Source organism: Orcinus orca, chromosome 5, assembly GCF_937001465.1.
Source record: "Orcinus orca chromosome 5, mOrcOrc1.1, whole genome shotgun sequence".
Classification (NCBI taxonomy): Eukaryota; Metazoa; Chordata; class Mammalia; order Artiodactyla; family Delphinidae; genus Orcinus; species Orcinus orca.
This window is the reverse complement of record NC_064563.1, coordinates 22,144,278-22,162,104: the sequence shown is the minus strand read 5'-3', so window position 1 is coordinate 22,162,104 and position 17,827 is coordinate 22,144,278. Positions and strand designations below refer to the sequence as shown.

General features: G+C 38.4%; 1 long non-coding RNA gene across 1 annotated transcript in view; it reads left to right on the top strand.

Moving 5' to 3' along the window:
• The window catches only part of LOC117195968 (uncharacterized), a 122,456-nt gene that overhangs the window by 26,695 nt on the left and 77,934 nt on the right, over positions 1-17,827 (top strand). The window contains exon 3 of the long non-coding RNA XR_004475911.2: positions 10,286-10,432. This is a non-coding gene — a long non-coding RNA (uncharacterized LOC117195968). The remainder of the gene's footprint in view (positions 1-10,285; positions 10,433-17,827) is intronic.

Below are 17,827 nucleotides of genomic sequence, written 5' to 3'. Positions count from 1 at the left end.
CATCTGTGTAGTTCCTGTGCAGGATTTTACTTCTTTCAATGAACGAGGTCTTTCCATTCTGTTTTTATTTGCTGACAGCAGAAAATATGTCTACAGTTCATTCACATAATGAATGGGGTGGGAAATTAATTCTATGGGGACTAAGATTGTTTGGTTTGTCATGAGACCTACTCGGCATTTACGGCTTTTTCCCTTTTGTGCTATTCCAGTACACTGTTAAAAGATTGTGCCATAAATCCGAAAGCATGTTTTGCAAAGTTCATATCTGCATTTGCTACCTTTAATATTAATAGGAGTGTATCTTTAAAGTGAGTAAATTGAGAAAGTGGCTGAAACTATAGTTTATAAAAGAAGATTAGTGGGTTTAATATGCACTGGAGAGTAAAATAAAAATCTTATTACTGTATGGAGAAATTACCTCATAAAGAAGCTAATACAACAGGCTAGGGAGTAATTTTTAACAAGGTTTTTTATGATGCACAAGTGTAGGCAAGTTAATGAACTTATCTTTCTAGTTATTTTCAGATTGTAACAATGCTAGCCTTTTCTAGTTCTTGTGTTTTAAAAAGTAAAATACATTTAATCACCTACAATAAAACTAATTCATTACTTTAATAAATCAAGTACAAACTTATACTGTATACTTAAATGTTGTGTCAGTAATGCTGGAAACCAGATCAGGTGCTAATGTTTACCGTGGAATAGAGCAAAAGGTAACCAGGAAGCTTATTTATTATTTAAATTAGTGTCTCATTTTGACAGTCACAGTCAGTTTGGAAAGATTTGACTCTCTTTCCAGCTATTGGATGCAGGAAGTAGAGACAAAAATTGAGAAAATACTTTGTTTTAGTAATCACACACCACTTTGCAGCATGACCATTTGCTCTTTGAAATTCACACAAACAATTCTGAAGAATTGTACATTCAACAGACAAACAACTTGGGGAGGAATCAGTACATCCAGAATGTCCATCTGCCAACATCTAGCGTGGAACAGTTAGGGATTATTTAGGAAGAGCAGGTCTGCATTTTTTCTGCTCAACGACAAAAGACAAACTACCAAATCTTCACACTAATTGCTAAGAAGCTTCCTATCCTGAAAAAAGTGATGAATTTGTAAAAATAAAGTGAAGAAAAAGGGAAATGGATGAAGAAGTGGTCAGAAAAATAAATCTCTTTGTAATATCTAACCTAAATCAGATTTATGATAACAGGTTCACATCCATCATTCCAAATTATAGTACACAACGTACACACACACACACACACACACACACACACACTAACATCTTATTTTAATTTTTACTTTTCTTCAACATTGGGATACCAAAGAAAATCATTTGAATTAGAATGACCAGTGTAAAATCCTGCATATGTGCCATGTTAGAACCAGTGATGAAATGCTCTGTCTTAGAGATAGTAGGTGCCCAGTCTATCCTGATTTTATCAACTTAATAACACAGCCTTTCACAGAACCATTTAGGGTCCCTGTGCCCTGCAACCAAACACTGGTTTTTAGGGTCCCTTGCAGTAACTCTGCTGAATGTCACTCTGTCTGCTGGACATTTCTTATCTCCTTTCACTCTCCACCTGTCTCCAATCAATATTTTTCTGTCTTATACTACTCTCTTGGCAGTTTCTCTGATAAATCACAGAGGATCATATTGAGTTTAAGTAATTCAAGCTGAAGTGTTAGGCGACTGATAGATTACCATTTATAGATAGTAAAATGCCTATTTCTTTATAGTACTATTGTATGATACTGATCACAGTACATGCAGGCAAGATAGCAGCCTAGTGGTGAAGGTACCATATTTTCACCAATGTTACTTAAGGTGTCCTTAAATTACCACATACAAGTAGCTGCCTACTCTCAGTTTTGGGGAAGTTGACTTTGCCTGATAATTAATGTTACATAATGATGAAATATACCTGTGTTTAAAAATGTTGTTTGCTGCACACAAAGTAATTTATAAAATACTTTGTATAGCTGAATATATATTGCTATATATGTATATATAAACACGTATGTGCCTATGTTTGGAATAAACACAGGTAGAGCAGGAACGAACACACTTAACTGCACCTAAGAATTCACTGAATTTATTCTGCCTAAGGCTTGGTTTCTGAGTTGCAGAAGTTAGATGTCTTACATGATATCCAAATGATGGCAACCCCACCAACCCAGTTTCCAAAGGTAATAAACTGGCACAAGGGTAGAATTTCTTGATACCTAACTATTATTGTTGTGATGAAATAATGTGTTTTTCCATATTGAGGGATTTTACAACCAAAGTAATTCTAGGTTGTTGGGAAGATTTTGATAGATTACATGTGTTTTCTTCCAAGGTCTTGGAAGATCAGTCAATGGTGGGAAAAGTGTCACAACAACCTAGAAGGCAATCTGGAGTGCTTGCTCTCTCTCTGGAGATTTGGTTGGACTGTTGAATAGAATTCCACAGTCAGCATTGAACTGAAATCTTTATATGTAATGTTCATCTTTATGTTCTAAACTCTTTTTTTTTTTTCTTTGTCTCCCTGGGTAACTCCTCTCCAAATCATCAAGACCGTTTTTTTTTGTGGTTGTCCTTGTGTTTTAAGGGAATTGATACCTCTGGGAAGTTGTTTCTACTAAGCTGGACTCAGAGAACCCCTCATAAGAGATAAGATGTGTACAATGGGATAACAGAAAGGAAGAAGACAGAAAACTGAAGTGTGAGTAGGTGTGTGCTCCAGGCCTGACCATCTGGGAGTGGAGATGGAATTGGTCACTGTGGTTTTGGCAGTGAGGGTTGGGCCGGGAGAGATCTCAGCCAGAACAGATAAGGGCACTGGGTGGTGAGATTTGATAGAGAAAGTGTGTAGCCATGTGGCCGGGGGCACTGTCTAAAGCCTCCAGAAATCAGAGAGGTGACCTGTTGGCAGATGTCTAAATGCCTAATGCAATAGTTGGATTTTCTCAGGAAAAAGTTTAATTGTTACATAAAATAAATAGCTTTCATTGTTTTTTCTCTTAATTCAAAAGAAATTAGTTTCTGAATTTGGGGTGTTTAGGCTTTTACTTCCTTTCTTTTCCCTGCCTTCCTGCTTTCCCACCTTCCTTCCTTCATCCCCACTTCATCCCTCCATCCCTCTTTCTTTTCCGTCCTCCCTCGCTTTTTCTTTCTCCCTCTCTTTTTCTTCCTTCCTTCCTTCCTCCCTTCCTTCCTTCCTTTTTTCTTTCTTCCCTTCTTTTTCTTTTTTTCTCTCTTTCTTTCAATTACAAGCACTACCACAGTTGCTGCTTAGGATGCATTCTAGAAATATAATTTCTGAATCAAAATACATTTTAAAAATCAAAGACTTTTAATTTAAAAAAATGTCCTTCACAAATATTCTAACAACTTTCCCTCCCTCCAACAATACATGAGTCCCTGTTTCTCCGTCCCCTCATCTACAGTGGCTATTACCATTTAACAGTACTTTTGATAATTTGATTAAGTATAAGCTTAGTATCAGAAATAGTACTCATCAAAACTCAATATTTCTCAGAAAATGGACTAGAATTTCCCATGATGAATTACAAGAGGGGCAAAGATCTTTCTGAGGAATAATTTTAATTCTATTTCCTTGAATCATCCCTTTTTACTGGGGTAGTTCAGGAAGATTCTCTTTTTCTCTCTGTGACAAAAATCTCAATATGATAATTTTAATGTTCTGGTTCTCTAGTCATTACAAAATTCCTAATCCATGGTCACATTCTGGTTTTGAAACTAATGAATTGGTTTTAGGGATTTCTTTTTCTTTTATGCCTTTTCCTTGTACAATGGAGTCATCAGAGGCCCCCCGACTTTTTGTTGTCCTTTCTTTTCTAGGTGGTGTTGTATGGGCAGTCAATTTAAAAGTTGGTCTCAAGTGCAACAGGTTGTAAGGACTGGGGTCAACTGATGTTCCTCATTTGTGATTGTCTACAAAGAGAGCAAATATCTCAGAGGTAGTCCCCTTGAAGTAATGACATTCAGGGCTAAACTGCACACATGCATATATATAAGTATGTGTGTTTCTGTTGAGAGTGGGGGGTGAAGAAATAGTGAATAAGTGAAGAAATGATTCTATAAATGAAAGATTCAATGTAAAGTATTTTTTTCCTGAAAAAATTGTGTTATTACTTTTTTTGTGATATAAGAAAAAATAATAAGCACAAAAACTCACCCATGACATGTTCCCAGTCTTTGGAAATGTGATTTTAACAGATTCCATAGCTTCATCAAATATGTCCTGTCTGTCCTATGCCTCTCCACCCCTACAAAGTCCACATCATTCTCTTTGTCCAAAAGCTCAGTTAGGAGCCTGCTGAACATATCGGCTCATGAACATGTGGTACATGTTACCTACCTTGTTTTGTTAATATATTCCACATGTCCCCGGCCTATTTTATGAAATAGTTTCCTTATCTATTCTATTTGTCTCTATTTCTTACTGTTCTGAATACAGCCATTCTCTTTCATGTTATTTGCCACTGAGAATATTTAATATAAATGTTTTCCATTCATAAATTTACTTTACATATAAATAATGATGCTTTCAATATAGTTCAGGACCACAGAGGGATAATCCTCCCTAAACCATATGGTATGAATATTTGAACTTAAAATATAGGCTTTAAAGACAAGTATTCAATCGGCAGGGAAACAGTCTATTTAAAATCTGTTACTCATAGAGACATCAAGGAACGTCACACATTCTCATTTGCTATTAGCTGTTTGTTATTAGGAAAACCTTTTACATGGATAATCAACCATGTGAGAATTACAAAGCACTTCACAAATCCATTTATGAAGCAGATCTGCCTAGAGTGACTCTGGACAGGAGGCAAATAGAGTTTGTACACTAACATGGAGACACCAGCCCTTGACTGTAATACAGACTGGAGCACACCTTCATCTGATAAATGAATGAGTCGTGCTAATCCAGATGTGTTGTTGATTCATTATCTGGCCTGGAACATAATGCACCCTCTTAAGATGTGAGAAGGGGAGAAGGAAAGGACTAAACGCTCTCCCTCCACACCCTTCCTGAACTCAGAGGTTTATATCTAAATTAAGGCCAAGAATCACTCAGCCAGAGCCGTCAGCCTCCATGGTCACTGACCTAGCAGCTTTCAATAGCGCTGAGAAATCTGTCATTCAAGATGCAGCTGTAGAGCATCTGCACATGGGCAGGGTTGGCCTTGCTCGGCTCAGGACTGGTCACGTGAATGTGTTTGCATTTCTGTGTTTGTCTCCAATTCCCGGGAAATACCTGCTCCCTTTCCACTCCCTGTGGCCCAAGGTAAAGCACAGAAAGAGTTCTGGCCCAGGAATTAGACAGGACCAGGAGTAGCCTTGGATCTGAGATGAACTGAAGGAAACTCACTTTACTGTTTCGTTTTCTACAACAGCTAAGTGCACAATAATTCTTATTTTGCCTTTATTCATAAGAATAATGTAAGGATAAAATTATACAATGGGCATAAAGATATTTTAGAAGTTTAAGTGTTCTTCATCTTTGTGCTTTTCTCTATGTACATTTTTCTGCAGTAAATATGTATTTACTTTTTAGTATAAAAGAACCAATACATTCTATTTTTAAAAAAAATTCTACCTACATATGGTATGAGCATGTTCTAAAGAATGTAGACTGGAAAATTAAAATAGCAGTACTTAATTGTGGCAGGAAAGTGCAACTTGGTTGCAAATATACATAGATTAGAATTCCAGCATGAGTTTATTTTTAAAGATTTGTGAAATTAATCAGGGCAAACATATACTTTCTAAATCCTTACTACATACTGAAAGCAATCCAACATAATTAGTGTTAGCCCATAATACAAAAGCCTGCCTGTTTCCTCACCTCAATGTTATTGATGAATCAATGTAGCAATGAGACAATTAGGAATGTGGGAGTCCCAGGAAGAGCTTCAGCAAGCTTCTTCTTTGTGATGATGAACACCTTACCGAGCAGAGTAACAAGATCCTCGTACCTATGTAATTTAGGAGGTGCTTGTGTAATTCTTGTTCAGGCTTGTAGAAAAAGAGTAAGAACAGAAAGTAGGAGCTGTCTCTCTCTTCTGAGAACTTACTTTCCAGCCCTATGAATAGTTAATTTCCTTCATTAGTTGATCTCCAGCCCTGTCCTGGCCATCATAGCACCCATCCTTGCCTTACATTGTGCACGAGATGATTCTATTTGCATATCTTACCTTCGTTACACTCAACATTTCCAAATTCAGATAGCTATCACATCTGGAAAAGATATTCTTATATTAGTAGAAGTGTAGACACTTGAAAATAATTATTGACACGGTAAGAGAAATTACAGGAAACTAGTCGCTGTTGGAAAGCATACATTGGGGGAGAAAGAACCTGTCTTCCTCTGGCCAACACGACCTTATTTAAGTGACATGTCGGTTACATTTCTAATGATATGTTAAATTGGCCTTAAGTAACCAGGTCACAAGGTTAGTAGAAGCCAGCATTAGTTGGAGAAGAGTTTTGAATCTCCTCAAATGATCATCTCCTTCCTCTCCCCTACAGGCAGTCAACAAAATGCCTATGTTTATTCTGTGATTTATTTTTTAATGTAGAATTTTAAAAATTGTTTATGTATTTTAACCTCATTTCTGGGCCTATGGTCTCTTCACATTTTTACTTCAAGACTTACCTCAAATTCTGTTCATTTCTGAGGTTAAAAATACCTTAGGTCTTGATGGCATTGGAATCAACAAAGGATGTTTCACTTCATAGAGCCCCTAAACTTTTCCCTTCTACAAAGTAAATGGAGAGGTGGGTGTGACTTTCTCTTGAGTTGCAGGGAAGAGATTAGTTTGGGAGTGAAACAAAGTAATAAGAGTAATAACACAAGCAATGCTGATAAATACATTTTATTACTTAAAAGTCACCTTGAATTTTAGGTAGTGACAGAAAGTATGTTAATTTCTCAGTCTTCAAATCAGGACTCCAACACGTAACCCTAAATTTGCTAGGAAACTGGAAACAAAATATCTAATACCTGTTCCCATTTCCTGTAACACTTCTATCCACCATGGTTCAAAACATCAGCAAAATTTTTTTTTTTTTTTCGGTACATGGGCTTCTCATTGTTGTGGCCTCTCCCATTGTGGAGCATAGGCTCCGGGTGCACAGGCTCAGCGGCTCCGCGGCATGTGGGACCCTCCCGGACCGGGGCACGAACCCGTGTCCCCTGCATCGGCAGGCGGACTCTCAACCACTGGACCACCAGGGAAGCCCAGCAAAATTTTTGATTTACATTTATTTCCTCTCTGTAACTAGTGAGTCATCAAAGTAGTTTTGATTTTCCCTTTAGAATGACTGGCTATCTGTTCTTCATCCTTCACTGACACTGATACATCATTCCAGACTAAACCCTTCTCACTTCAAATATCAATGACTGAAACATTCTATTTGATTACATAGCCACGTGACGGTATAACATGTTGATAGACCATTGCTCTTCCATGGAATAGAAATACCAAAAATAATCACAGATAATTAAAGTAATAATAATGATGTCATTATGACAGAGAAGCTGAAGCAAAGGTAGAAATGGAAGTAGTTCAAAATAAAACTACTGATTTCAACATCTGCCATGTTTTCCAATATATGAATGGACTATCTTACAAAAACGGAGATTGATTGTTTTCAGAGTAGTCCAGAAGGTGGTACATTTAGGCGTTTTTTATATCAATTAGGATAAATGTTTGTGATCATTTAGGGTCAATTTGGACAGAGCCTTGTAGTCTTGGTTATTCAATATACTTCATTTGTTGTAAACATCAACACTACTACTAATAATAGTATTAATGAAATACAGTCTATTAATTGGGAAGCCTGTATTCAATTTCAGTTACTTTATCATCTCTTTTTATACTGCCTTAGTGCTGCCATTTTACCATCAGAATGGAAGTAAGTGTGCGCACGCTTTTGAAGGAAGTACGGTATTTCGTTTTGTTTCTTGTTGGTAGCTTTAGCAAAAGGTAGAGCTAGGAGAAGATGAAGAAATAAATAACAAAAATAAACATGCTTGTTAAGGAGATGTAAGTGGATTCCTATGAAATTGGGTATTGACTCTATTACCAAAAGAAGGGAGAGCATTGGATCATTATAAATGATTATTTTTCTTTTGCTTTTTCTAAAACTAAAACTTCACTGTAGTCAGTTATGCATCCATCTGCCTGGGAGCACATTGGTGTAGAGATTAGGTACATTACAGAAGTCACTGAGAAAAAAGAAATGCAAAATAGGGTTACACATCAAGACAGTAACTTCATAAACCAGGCTATTGCCTTGAAAGAGGATTTTCCAAATTCTTTTTTCTCCCATTTAGCATATCAAAAGCTGAGCACTGAGCTCCTGGAATTTTTTGGTACAGAAAAAGTTCTCTTTAGGCTACAGACAGCAAAGCCAGTAGGCTTACTGTTGCTGAGCAGAATTCTATGGTTTAGGATAACTCAAAGAACTTGTCTACCTGGGAGAAAATGGGAAGCAGAGGGGGAAGGAAAAGAGAGTCAGGCAGCCATGTATCTGGGGCTTTGGTCCAGAGGAGAAAGGCATGCTAAATACGGCAGGATCAACTCAATGGCAGAAGGCAATCTGGAAGAAACCCCAGCTTATTCAATCTTATGCAAAGAAAATATTGCTGTCATTTTTTTGTTTATGTCAATAGTATCATACCGTGGATTGTATAGGATGTGTATATGGACTTTAGTACCTAGTATAGTCCTTAATATATGGTAGATACTAAAAAAAAAAAAGTTTGATGAATTAAGGAATGATTAGATAATCTCACATTGGGACACTATTTTCCTTATATATTACAGATACTTTTCCTAAATCATCAAAGAGAAGAACGTAATGCATCCTTTTATTATGTTGACTTGGTAACATGTGCTCTCAGAACAAAAAAAATGTAGTATAAACAGTATCTATAGATCAGTTATGAAAAATAAATGTGTTGAAAATACAAGTTTTAAAAATAAATATTCTATAGGGAATTTTGAAAATTATTTTGGGGGAAACGAAAGGACCCTTTTCAAAGGCAGGCAGTACCTGAAGCAAAAGCCACGCTCAACATTTTATTACTATTCTCAACCGATACCAGTTTCCTAGCTCAGGCATTCATATCATCGCCCAAGGCTGTGAGCATGGAGAATTCCGTGATCCCCAGTGAGCACTGTACAGGTGTCTCATGAGCCCTTAGTGATAACCAGCTTCCTAAAGTGCAGGGAGAGGACAGACCAGAGCAGAGCTATAATGCAATTCATTGGTGCTTGTACTATAAGAATAAAAAAGAAAAAAAAAAAGAAAAAAACCATCACAGAGATTTTTGGGGGTTTCACTTAACTATAATCTAAGAGACAATACTGATAGCAAGAGTGCCCTTTGCCTACAAGTCTGCTTTGTTTTCTTTCTCCTGTCCCCTGCCTCCATCTTTTCCCTAGTTCTGATGCAATAGGACACGGGCAGCAAGTGACACAGGGGACTGCACTGCAAACTGAAGTCAGGCTAGAACGGAATGAAGTGTTAGAGGTTTCTCTTTAAAATTCATCAGACATCACACCCAACTTTAGAAATCAATGATCAGTGCATGTAGTACTTCAGTCACGGAAGTGAGGAAATGCATTAATGGGTGTCAGAAAACAGATTAAAAGGGCTCACCCCAGGGCCAATGGTCCTGTGAAATGGCAGAATTCAACTGTGAAAGAGTTCTTGGAGAGTCATGGTGTCTGCTTCTAAATAGTTTTCACTGCAAACTACCGCATAAAATATTTGCCATTCATTACTGATCCCTCAATTCCTAATATGTTGTTATTGTTGTCATTTCATTATGATTCTTTGTGACAGTCCTAGACATCAGTTATTGAAATAAAGGAAAATTTGGATTTTGATTGTTTTTCATTTAGGTTCAAGGCTTCATTAATAGTTGGAAATGTATAAATTATATTGGAATAAATGGAATAGATTTAAGACAAGGCATGTTAAATTTAAATCATGTATAGGTTTTCATACAGAGGAGAGAGGAGTTGGGGGTTGAGGAGAGCTATGAGAAAAGTACAGGCACCAAGTAAAATCCAGAGGCCATAACATGAAGGCATGGTCTGATCCCTGCCCACTTCTCAATTTTTATCTCCTCCCATGTAGGACTGGCTTCACGGGCCTGTGACACACAGGACCTCATGCTTGATTTAATGCTTCATTGTTGCCGTTCTGAAATTCTTAATTTTGCCTTTGATTTTGTGTTTTGTAAGTGAAGTCCAATGAGACAACGGAGCATGCCCACAAACAGAAGGAATGAGTGTCATGTGTGGGCCCACCGTTACTCTATGCCCCAGTTCGCTACGCCCTATCAGCGCAAAATTCCACGGGATTCACGGGTATGTCAAAGCAACTACAAGGTAAGTGTGCTGTGTATACATATGGGTAAGAGGATGGTGCTGACAGCCCCCAGAGGCCATCTTCCAGTGCAGGAAGAAGGCAATAGCATCCTAAGAAACACAAAGGATCAAGCAATCCTATCATGTCCTTTCTTACTCTTACTTCCCTTATTAGCTGATCACTTACACTGAAAGGGATGGTAGGGATGGGAAGGGAAAGAGAGCAGCCCATAGTCTCTTTTCCACTTTCTCCTTCCTCCTTATCCATCAGTAAACTGAAGGTGGAGAGTGTTGGTAGAATGTGTTTGTATCAGAAGTGAAATAAAAACAGTGGAGTTAGTTTTGTGCAGCATTTTTACTCTTTTGGTAAGAATGAAATACATATGTATGTACGAGCTATGAAACACAAATTGTGCAATTCCGGTGATTCTGCATATGAGGTAAATGTTCTTATATTCACACTTAAAAGTGGCATTGCCCAATATAAAGATAAATGGAAAACACTATGGAAATGATTTAAAATTTTAACTTTTTATTTTTTAGACTTAGGATGATATTAAATAACACGTAAAACAAAACAAAACAAAAATCCACTGTGACAAATCAAAAGAGACAGTGGAACAAAGGAAAAGATCTTATATTTTAGGAACTTTAATGACACACTTTTCTGCTTTTTGAACAAGGGGCCACATGTTCATTTTGTACTGGGTCCTGTAAATCACATAGTTTACTGTGCTTCCACTCTCCCCTTTGACCACATGAAATCGTTCTTGTTTCCAGTCTCAGTGGTTCTTTCCCATCTCCAGTCCCTCCAGCGAACTCATCCCTCTGCTTGGACCACTTTCCTCCCTGCCTTCCATCTGGTTTGGCTTCCTTCCCGTCTGAGTGAAATGTCACATTGCTCTCCATCACTGCTTCCTCCTTGTCTCTTAGCACTTATTAGTTATAATTAATTATTCAGTAATTCTTTTCTTTAAAATTTTTATTGAGGTATAATTGATTAACAATGTTGTGTTGGTTTCAGGTGTACAGCAAAGTGAATCAGTTATACATATACATATATCCACTCTTTTAGATTCTTTTCCCATATAGGCCATTACAGAGTATTGAGAAGAGTTCCCTGTGCCATACAGTAGGTCCTTATTAGTTATCTATTCTATATATAGTAGTGTGTATATGTCAATCCCAACATTCCAATTTGTCCCTACCCCCAACCCCGCAGTAACGATGTTTCTTTTCTACCTCTGTATTCAGTAATTCTTTAATCTACTTAAAAAAAAAAAATCATCATCCCAATGACATTGTAAGCTCCCAAGGGAAAGGGACTACTATTTATTCACTAAGTGGACTCAGTATGGACTGGGTAACAGCCAGTCAATATTTGTTGAATGAATAATGGAATTTGAGTTGAAGGAACTTTGCACCCAGATAATGAGAAATGTATGGTGTTTTCCTAGAGAAATGTTATCTCACAGCTTGAATGTCTTTCAGAAGGGATGCCAAATATAGGACAGGATGCTCAGTTCAATGTAAATTTATGTTCGCTAAATCCTGTATCTAATTCTGTGTTTTTATAGTCTAAATCTGTAAAACTTACCCTAAGAAACAATTGTACAAAGACTTGAGTCTTTTTTTTTTTAACATCTTTATTGGAGTATAATTGCTTTACAATAGTGTGTTAGTTTCTGCTTTATAACAAAGTGAATCAGTTATACCTATACATATGTTCCCATATCTCTTCCCTCTCGCGTCTCCCTCCCTCCCACCCTCCCTATCCCACCCCTCCAGGCGGTTACAAAGCACCGAGCTGATCTCCCTGTGCTATGCGGCTCCTTCCCACTAGCTATCTACCTTACATTTGGTAGTGTATATATGTCCACGCCTCTCTCTTGCTTTGTCACAGCTTACCCTTCCCCCTCTCCATATCCTCAAGTCCATTCTCTAGTAGGTCTGTGGCTTTATTCCTGTCTTACCCCTAGGTTCTTCATGACATTTTTTTTTTAATTCCATATATATGTGTTAGCATATGGTATTTGTCTCTCTCTTTCTGACTTACTTCACTCTGTATGACAGACTCTATGTTTTTCCACCTCATTACAAATAGCTCAATTTCATTTCTTTTTATGGCTGAGTAATATTCCATTGTATATATGTGCCACATCTTTATCCATTCATCCGATGATGGACACTTAGGTTGCTTCCATCCCCGGGCTATTGTAAATAGAGCTGCAATGAACATTTTGGTACATGACTCTTTTTGAATTATGGTTCTCTCAGGGTATATGCCCAGTAGTGGGATTGCTGGGTCATATGGTAGTTCTATTTGTAGTTTTTTAAGGAACCTCCATACTGTTCCCCCTAGTGGCTATACCAATTCACATTCCCACCAGCAGTGCAAGAGTGTTCCTTTTTCTCCACACCCTCTCCAGCATTTATTGTTTCTAGAATTTTTGTTGATGGCCATTCTGACTGGTGTGAGATGATATCTCATTGTAGTTTTGATTTGCATTTCTCTAATGATTAATGATGTTGAGCACTCTTTCATATGTTTGTTGGCAGTCTGTATATCTTCTTTGGAGAAATGTCTATTTAGGTCTTCTGCCCATTTTTGGATTGGGTTGTTTGTTTTTTTGTTATTGAGCTGCACGAGCTGCTTGTAAATTTTGGAAATTAATCCTTTGTCAGTTGCTTCATTTGCAAATATTTTCTCCATTATGAGAGTTGTCTTTTGGTCTTGTTTATGGTTTCCTTTGCTGTGCAAAAGCTTTGAAGTTTCATTAGGTCCCATTTGTTTGTTTTTATTTCCATTTCTCTAGGAGGTGGGTCAAAATGATCTTGCTGTGATTTATGTCATAGAGTGCTCTGCCTATGTTTTCCTCTAAGAGTTTGATAGTTTCTGGTCTTAAATTTAGGTCTTTAATCCATTTTGAGCTTATTTTTGTGTGTGGTGTTAGGGAGTGATCTAATCTCATACTTTTACATGTACCTGTCCAGTTTTCCCAGCACCACTTATTGAAGAGGCTGTCCTTTCTCCACTGTACATTCCTGCCTCCTTTATCAAAGATAAGGTGACCATATGTGCGTGGGTTTATCTCTGGGCTTTCTATCCTGTTCCATTGATGTATATTTCTGTTTTTGTGCCAGTACCATACTGTCTTGATTACTGTATCTTTGTAGTATAGTCTGAAGTCAGGGAGCCTGATTCCTCCAGCTCCGTTTTTCGTTCTCAAGGACTTGAGTCTTTAAATCAAGTGTGAGTATGATAATAGCAGAGTGTAGTAGTTTGAACTTTATCTCAGTTATGAACCCAGTTAGAGATCTGATAAAAGCTATAAGTTATGTCCCCCCCAGAAAAATGCATATAATCATATGCATTTACCTTCCCGGGGGAAGGCTTATAAGCTCTCTGAAGCCCATCCTTGAGTCTTCCTGCTGTCCCAATCCCACATCTAATTGATCTTCAAATCTCCCAAATATACTCAAATCTATGCCCTTGTTCCTGTTCCCAGCGCCACTTAGTTCAAGGCATCATTTGTCATTAGGATTGTACGGTGGCTTCTTAACTGGTCCTTCCTTTTGTCTTTATCCCCTTTCATTCAATTCCACATAGCCTCTAAACTAGAGTTTTCTCCCTAAAACATGTTTCATTATCCCTCTCCCCTATTTAATATCCTTGCAGTATCCCTGAAAACGTCTTTACAATGGTATAGTAAATTTTGCCTACTTGGTGATGTTAAAAAAGGATTAAAGAAGACAATTTAGGTGATACAAACAAAACTTACTTAACGCTTCATGAAGTGGACAGTCTCCTTTCGGAGAACTGCAAAATGGGGTGGAAGGCAAAAAGCTTTGCTTGGATAAAGAATAAAGAACAAAGAAGAGGCAAATAGAAAATATCTGATTGTCTGGGGCTACATAGTCTACCTTGTTTGGAAATAAAGTACAGAGCCCAGTTTGGACTTGACGTTTGGCTGATTGGATATCCTGTGTTTCTGGTCAAGTGAAATTTACAGGGACACGAAAGTTATCTAAGTTTCAGTTTACATACTGACCTGCACCCAGGACAAGAACAGCTCCACCTTGGGCCTAGTAAGCTTCTCCCTTCCCACTTTGTTAGTACTGGATTATTTGTAGTTTCTCAGTTCTACTGTGCTGTTTATAACTCTGTTGGGTGTACTTACTGTTCCCTAGGCTTAGAATGTACTCTTACCCTACTGTCTGTGTAGGGAAAGAAAAAGTTTTCCTTGACTTTCTTAGGGTCCATGGCTGGGTCTGAAAATCAGACCGACAAAGATTAACAGGAGAAAAGTGTACAGATTTACTTAATATAAATTTTATGTGACATGGAAGATTTCATAAAGAACTGAAGACCTGAAGAAATAGTTAAGATTGAGTATTGTCATGCTCGGTTTGATGACAAGTGAGCAATCATGTAGAAATTGGATAGGTTAAGGAGTATGAGGTAAGGGTAGTAAACTGGGGAGAAATGTAACAAGGCCTATTTGTTAGGATTCTTCTCAGCATCTCTTTGTCTTTGGAGATGAAGACATATGCCAAGGTGTCATTTTTGGGAGTAGTGTATCCTGAAGGCCATCAGTCTGCCAAGCAGTTCTTCTGTGAAGCCTCGCCGGAATCTCCTTCCCATCCTTACCCCCACCGAAGGCTGACTTGACAACTCTCAGGTCCCTGTTTCTCATAAATACACCACCAGGGCTTCCCTGGTGGTGCAGTGGTTGAGAGTCTGCCTGCTGATGCAGGGGACACGGGTTCGTGCCCCAGTCCGGGAAGATCCCACATGCCACGGAGCGGCTGGGCCCGTGAGCCATGGCCGCTGAGCCTGCGCGTCCGGAGCCTGTGCTCCGCAACGGGAGAGGCCATAACAGTGAGAGGCCCGCGTACCACACACATACACACACAAAAAGCAACAAGGCAGAAATTTCAAGGCATCATTGTTCTAATAGACCAGTGAAAGTGTTACACGGCTGCCCAATACTGCCTGTTTGAAATAATACTACAACACTAAGATGTTATACTCCAGGTACAGTGTGTCAGGGCTTCTACTTCAAAGGAAGAGGGATATTTTACGTCTCTCATAATGCCTTTTAAGTTAAAAATGATTGGCAGTGATGACATCCCATCAAAACTTCATTATCCAACTTGAGATGGGTTTAATGAGTCAGGTCTTTTGACCAATATTAAACAGCAAGTTAAGACTATTAGTAGATAATTATTTCCCATAAGAATTACATCTGATTTATTACAAGCTTATGAATTGATTTTTCTTCCACAAACTTATCTGCAGATCTTAGAGTGACTTTCTTGAGAGTCACATTTTCTCCTCACCTTTTAATCTAGAGAGAAGAAAAACATTATTAATATATGGAGAGTATAAAGGAAACTTCAGGCCTATAAAGAATATGACCAAGTGTTTCTCAGAAAAGATAGAAAAGCCAGCTTCTTCCATGAGAACTACCAGAAGGAACTCTCTTTCCATTGGAAATGATCAAGGAGAGGGAGGATGAAGTCTCATTGCTCTTGAGAAATCCTACCCGATCACCCATCTGGCTTTAAAAACTTTCTCTTTACTTAAGTAACTTGAAATGTGTTTTTTTTTTTGTTGTTTTTTTTTTTGCAGTACATGGGCCTCTCACTGTTGTGGCCTCTCCATTGCGGAGCACAGTCTCCGGACACACAGCCTCAGCGGCCATGGCTCACAGGCCTAGCCGCTCCGGGGCATGTGGGATCTTCCCGGACCGGGGCACGAACCCGTGTCCCCTGCATCGGCAGGCGGACTCTCAACCACTGCGCCACCAGGGAAGCCCTGAAATGAGTTTTTATCAGTTGCGTCTGGGTCCTGACTAATAGAGACCCTGTGATATAAAGATAAGGCATGATTTCTTATCCTCAAGGAGTTTATAGTATGATAACAGAGACAGATACTGGAGTAGAGGACTGTGACTGCTCTTTTGACCTTTGTAACATTATGCAGCCAAATCTGGAATCTATTGAATAGAGATAACATTTGAGCAGTGCCTGAAATAAGTGAGGAATCATGAGGGTTTATGGATAAAAGGCATCCTTGTTATGCGAATAGCACAAGCAAAGGCCCTGAAGTAAATCATGCTTGACATGTTCCAGTTACAGCTAGGACTCCAGTGTGAGAGGAATAAGCAAAAAGTAGAATGTTTGTCACTGAAGCCAAGACAATTGCAGAGGACCAAATCACCTCAGGGCTTGTAATCCATTGTAAGTACTCCAGATTTTACTCAGAGTGACACCAGAAGGCAACGGGGGCTTTTGAGCCATGAGTAACATGATCTAATTTGTGTTTGGCAAGGTTATTCTGGCAGTAATGTGGAGAATATCTGTGGAGGCAAGAATGGAAATAGTGAGACCAGTTCAGAGGCTGTACCAACAATCCAGTGAGTCATAATGTGGCTCGAACAAGGGAAGGGAGCTAGAGACGGTGAAATTTAAATTTTTTTAAAAGAGTCGTAAGATTTGCTCATGATTTGGTATTAACAAAGAGAGGAGGTAAGAAAAACACTAAGGGTTTTGGGAAAATGGAGGTACCATTTATGGAGATGGGAAGTTGGTAAGAAGGCAGCTTTGGGAGCTTGGAAATGAAGAGCTTGAGTTTGGGCATACTGCATTTGAGATGCCTAGTAGACAACCAAACAGAGATGAGAGTAGGCAGTTAGAAAAAAAAAAAAAAGAGTCTGCAGTTTGAGAAAGGTCTGGGCTGCTGAGATACATTTGAGATACATTAGCATATAGATGGGATTAAAAGGCATGAGGCATCTGAGATCACCAAGAGACAGAGTGTAGACAGAGAAGAAAAGAGTTCTGGGGCTAGAGCCTTGGGGCACTCTATGACATTTAGGGTTGGATAGACAAGTAGGAATCAGCAAATGAAACAGAAGGAGCAGCCAGATAGGGAGAAGGAGAGCCAGGAAAGACTGGTATCCAGCTAGCCAAGGAAAGGAAGGGTTTCAAGAAAGGCTAACATCAGCTCTGCCAAATACCATCAAATAAGTTGAGGACTGAACATTGACTGTTAGTTTTAGCATGTGGAGGTCCTTAAAGACCTTAACAAGAGCTGTTGAGTGCAGGAGGCGACAAAAACTTAAAGTGGGTTCATGCAACAGTGGGCAAGCTGGAGGGGGATGTGAGTTTTGGAGACTTTCTAAATTTTGATCATTATTAGGAATTACTTTTGATGGCAATTAGTAGAAGAAATATTGCTATTATTATTTTTTTATTTTTTATGCTAATAAAAGAAACCAATCTGATGGTGAAAAAAAGTTTGGGAAAAAGAAAGCTAACTACAGGATTGAGGGCCTTCATTAGGGGAGGGGGGGTTGGAATTTAGTATAGATGAGGTGGACATGGCCTTCGGCCATGAAGATTTTATTT